We start from the raw sequence: 6,000 nt of genomic DNA, 5'->3' as shown, positions 1-6,000 counted from the left end.
GATCTACTGAAAGAGCCATTAGTGCTGTGTTATTCCAACATCAAGGCACCACTCTAAAACTGGTGGCTTATGGCTCAAGAACTTTATCAGAAATAGAGTCCAGGTTTTTAAGTTGTGAAAAAGAAGTTTTAACATTTGTATGGGCTTTACAACACTGGGCTTATATTATAGGCATGTCTCCTATAATACTAAAAACAGCGCAGACTCCTGTACAGTACATCTTGTCAGGAAAGGCGAATTCAGGGAAGGTCAGCAATCCGAGACTGGCAGCATGGACTTTAACCCTTTTAAATAGGGAGATAGAAGTGCAAAAGGTTCAACACTTGGCTGCTGTACCCTATGCTTTGATGTCTGCGGGAGAAGCTCATGAATGCCCATTACCTGATATGCATGCACCAGCATTTAAGACTCCATTTCTCCTTGAATCTAAATATGAAGACGCTAAAGAACACTCTCGGGAAATCTGCTTGGTAGATGGATCCAGTTACCATCATAATGGATCCCCTGTTACTGGTTTTTCAGCTATGCAGGCTTCTTCAGGGAAGACAATGCAAGGCACCATCGGCCATCACTCAGCACAAGCGGCTGAAATTGCGGCAGTGATAGCTGCTTTAACATCAGCGGATCCACAGAAGAACATCACGGTGTGTACAGACTCCGACTGGGTCCTGAGGGCGTTCATTGATTGGATGGCAGTTTGGCTGGAGAGAAACATGTGTTCGGTGGACCAACAGCCAATAGCTCATGCTTCATATTTACTATATGCTTGGAAGCTGGCAGAAGGAAGGCAAGGAAAAACTTTCCTATTTAAGGTCAAGGCTCACAGGAAAAATCAGTCAGATAATCTCCATCCTGAATAGTGCTGTGGATAAATTGGCAAAACAGGCTGCCTTATTGGGCGTAGAAACTGACTGGAATGTACCAACGGATGTTGTAAACACTGTCCATCCCACTGAAACCCTGCAACATCAGGATTTAAGGCAGCTTCAGCAGAAGGACACCAGTGTGACGGAGCTGTTGAGCACGCAGCGGTGCAAAAGATTTACCATCTATACAGATAAGACAGGATTAGTTCTGGCAAGAAAAGAAAACCAGCAGGAAGGCAACAAAAGCATTCCTGTGTTAGTAATTCCATCCTGTCTCCGCCAAGAGCTCATTAAATTAGCCCACGAGCAAGGTCATTAATGGAACAGAGAAAACCTTAAAGCGCCTACTCACCTTAGGATGGTGGCCTTCAACGGTCAAGGAAGTGGAATCCTGGATATACAACTGTCTTTGCTGTGCCATGTGTAACCCAGATTCAAGGATCCAAAAGGGACCATTACTTCACCAGCCCGTCGATGGCTCTAGGACAAGAGTGCAAATAGATTTCATAGGTCCATTGCCAAGGACAAACAGAGGGCATCTGTATTGTTTAGTGCATATAGAGCCTTTCACCAAGTGGATAGAGGCCTATCCCATGAAGAATTGCACTGCAAACACCACCGCTAGAGTACTTTTAGAGCAAGCTTTTAGTAGGTTTGGGTTACCAAAAGTTATAGATTCCCATTTTACAGGCGAGCTAATGCGACAGCTTTGTGTGGCCAGGGCCGGCTCCAGCTTTTTTGCCGCCCCCAATAACGGACGGAGTGCCGCCCCTTTCTATTGGCCGCCTGCTTCCTTCTCTGGTGCCTGGAGCCAGCCCTGTGTGTGGCACTTGGCATCAAGCAAAAATTTCATGTTGCAGGACACCCCCAAGCATCTGGTCAAGTTGAAAGAAGCAACCGCACATTAAAGAATGCTCTCAGGAAGGTAGTCGAAATTTCAGAAAAAAATTGGGACGTCAAGCTACCTTTAATTCTTATGGCCATTCATTTGACCTTCAGTGTTACTGGGTTTTCTACTCATGAAGCCCTTACTGGACGAATGATGAGAACTCCAGAATGCTGGTGGTTAGAAAGAGGGGTGCGCCACAGGTCAGATTGGACTCCTATATCAAAGAACTGCTGAATACCATCAGCTTAGTGCAGAAGCAGGTTGCTGTCAATTTAAAGGGTGTTACCAAGAAAATGGACCAACAGTTAAAGGACAATTTATCTTTTGTGGAATGGGACATAGGGTATGAAGTCCTCTTCCGATATTTTCCGAAAAACACCATCTGCTGTCCCCTAGATGGGCAGGTCCAGCTGTCATACTGGAAAAGGCTAGTCCCACTGTGTACTTATTAGAAATTTCCCCAGGGAAAAAGAGGTTTCCCAAATGGTTTCATTCTTCGCAATTGAAGTCATGGAAAGGGAGCAAGTAAAAGTAAAAAAGGGAGCAAGTAAAAGATGACGCTAAGCTACCATAAGGTTGTAATTGTGTCTCTTTCTCTGTTTGTTTATAGGAAAGAAACAAGACCCCTTTTGTGGTCACGATTTTGTATATAGGTTTATTGAATACCAATAGGATATCTTCTGTGTTATTGGTTAATGAAAATGAACATTGGTATTATCTAGTGAACCACGAGTTGGCACATAAATGGGCAGAGCCCATATTCCCAGAAGTTAATTTGGAGGAGCTAGAGGATAATATGGAAAAGGACAGGGAGCCTGAAGAAGGAATAACAACTCCACTAATACCCAGCCTACAAGCCTCAATGAGACAATGGTATTCTAATAAGGCAACCGAAGTAAAGAGATCCCAAATGCCTAATGTGCAGACAACCACAACCAGACAAATTCCTCCCAAATGGATAAAAGGTCAAAGCAAGAAGCCTTGGAGGCCAGGTTCATTTAGAGTAGGAGGACGACGTTTCGGTCGTAAAAAGCAGGACGACGTCAGTGGTGTTCCATCTAAAATACCTTTAGAGCCTGATTATTGGGTTACGCCGGAAGATGTATTGTCAGGACTAGTGAATGTTTATGCATATACTTTGAATGGATATTGTTATCTATCTTTTGAGGAAATTGAAGGGAACAGGTCTATCATAGCTTTCACTATCCATGATGGCCAGAGGAAGCATGACCCTATGATCAATACTCAGTTGCAAATAAGATTTATTAAAAAGGGCACGGGGCAATGTAAGTGGATGCTGGATGATCAAAGTTTTGGGAGCTGTTCTAGCAGTATACAACATTGGCATGGTTCAAAATGTATTTATGCCATGATTAAATATAATAACAGCGTGGCTCCAGGTCCTTTCAAGGTATCCATCATAATGGGTATTACCCCCACTAATTATCCTCAATAAATGTAAAAGTCCTCCTCCCTAGTCGTCAAATGTATCATATTGAACTAAAATGTTAGAGATGTATTGCTCATTGTAATTAGGCTCCCGAGGACGTTGTAAAATCAAAATTTTGCGAAATGGAAGAAGACCCTAAAAATTTTGGAGCAATATGCCACGTTTTGTTAAAAACTGAATGTTTCTGTAAATGATACCTGAAACTGGGAATTGAAAGGTCCTTTTGGGTTAAAAAGGACATTTAAAGTTTTTGTAGCCCCTGTGCCATACATTAGTTTCATGGGACCATTTGTAGTAAAAATGGGATGTATCTCGCAGTTTGATGATAAACCCTCACTTTGTATTAAAAAAACTCATTTTAAAAGTTCAAGTTTCTGTAATTCCTACGCATACAGAATAGCTTCCCGGCATGTGAGGTAATGTTTGAAGCCTGGAGATCCTGGCATGCCCTTGGATGACGGGGATATCTAAAATAAATTAAAAAATCTAAGGGGAAAGGGATTATAAAACAAACCTGTCTACAAAATGAATTAAGTATAAGAATAAATGAAAGAACTAGACTGAGGAACAAGCCTTGACTAGTATAAGCGGACACATTAAATGCTCCATCTCAGGACAAGGCAGTTGAGAAGGGTGGTTTACTCACACAGCGCTGTATATCCTTGGCATGGGGCACAAGATAGTGTAGAGTCATGCATGAGCCAAATGGGCATTACCACCATCAATCTCCAATCACAGGTACATGGGGTACATGTGCACCTGAAGTGGAGCACCCATTGTGACACTACCTGAAGAAGAACAGCAATTTACTGCGCAGCAAGCCAGGGCATGAATCTACAGGGAGCCAGCTTGCCCTGCAGTAACAGTGTATGTGGATGCTACTACAGTGCACTGAAAGTCCTGGATTGGCACTTGGCATACTACATTTTCAAGTAGTAATATGCTAAACTGCATTGAGGGTCTTTCACTGCACTGTAGCAGTGTCCACACAAGGAGTGCAGCAAGTTGGGGCACTGTAGATTCATACCCTGGCTTGCCATGCCGTATTTTGCTAGGTGGGTTTTCTTATCCATTGTGATGTTTCCTTTCCTATCATTTCATACTATATCTCTTTAGGGTGAATCACACACACAGTGCCATAGGAACCAATCCATAAACAGTTACACACATGCTTAGCTTTATGCATATGTGTGGTCTCAATTAATTCAAGTGTTTGCAGGATGGGGTCCTTAGTCCTCTGCATCTTACATTTTCATATAGCTGTGTAGTCTACAGGGTGGCGGTTTTGTAATTGCAGAACTCATGTAGCACCATAACCACCTCACTTGCTCGAGTTTAAATAGGAGCCTGACAGGAGTTTGTTACTGTTTTTGAAACAATGCTGAGTGAAAACGGTGCATTGAAAACACTCATTGTCAAATACAGTCTGAGAACTCTCCTTTGAGTTCTATGTTCAGTACACACATACAATGCTTGCTGGGGCGTGAGAAGATGTTTATCTAACTGTAGGATCTTGAAAATGTCCAGATATCAAAATTAATGTGCTTACTTACTCTATCAATATAAGTTGGTGGCAGGCAAAAAAAAAAAAAAAAGTAATCTACACTTTTCAGATACCCGCAGAGAAAAAGTGTGAGAGAACTTTGAAAGTCGTCTTATCCACTTCTCAGCTATATCAAACAGCATAGTCATATCACCTCCCTCCTCAAACTCTTCCACTGGCTTCTCACCCTCTTCAGAATCCAAGTCAAAATTACCCTAATTTTAAAACCTCACATGTTCTTGCTCCCATAGAGCAGAATTGTTCAATGGACTATCAGCATACTAAGGAGAGCAGGATTTGTCCCTTTCTCTCTCCACTCCCTTCCCATTCCTATTGCTTCAGCAGCTGCCTCCTCTACCTCATTCCACAATTTTACTACTATGTGGGTGCAAGAACCTCCTTCTCTGCAGCTCCTTGCATCTGCGATGATCTTCCTGGGCCTCCTCCTCATTATTTTTCAATCTTTTTAAATCTCAGCTGGAAAAATGGTTTTTTCCCTCCCCTCCCACTCTTGTTTTATCCTTTAGGCTGCGATTCAGAAAAACACTGAAGCATGTGCTAATTTTAAATGTGCTGAAAGTGACAGTATGTGCTTCAGTGCTTTCCTGAATAGGGGCCTCTATTTCCATTTTTATTCTGTAAGTGTACTGGGTGGGGAAGGATAGTCTTTTAGCTGCACGACAGGGCCTGGAGCCACAAAGCTAGGGTTCTATTCTCAGCTCTGCCACAGATGACCATACTAAAGCTGGCCACATCACAATCTCAGTTTCCCCATCTATAAAATGGGATAAATATTTTTTTTCTATTGTACCTATTATTAAATCTATGAAATACTTTCAGCTACACCATTGTAAATCCAAAGTAACTCCAGTGTAACTGACAGTAGAAGCTGGTACCCTCAGGTTTAAAGCACTATTACAAATACAAAATGTTATACAAAAACATGATAAATATACAGATTTACATATTAAAAGTATGAAGAGAATAGAGTCAAGTTCAGTAGAGTATATGCTGTATAGTTACTATTAGACTTGATTACCATATCCTTTTCCAACCTTGGTAAGTAATATTTACTCCTTCAAATAAGTAAATATCAAGTCTGTCAACAGAGGAAAAGCTGATGCAGAGGAAGGTATGTTTACATAAACATTGTGCTATGCTGTGTGAATGCTAATTATAAAGAGAGATTCAGGAGAAGCCCAGTCCTGATACTGGTGGCAGTCTAACAGTTCACAGAATAGACAGCCCTTTT

The sequence above is a fragment of the Terrapene carolina genome, unplaced genomic scaffold (genome assembly GCF_002925995.2).
Source record: "Terrapene carolina triunguis isolate 2854851 unplaced genomic scaffold, T_m_triunguis-2.0 Scaffold112, whole genome shotgun sequence".
In the NCBI taxonomy this organism is placed as follows: domain Eukaryota; kingdom Metazoa; phylum Chordata; order Testudines; family Emydidae; genus Terrapene; species Terrapene triunguis.
Note: the sequence above shows the minus strand (reverse complement) of the source record.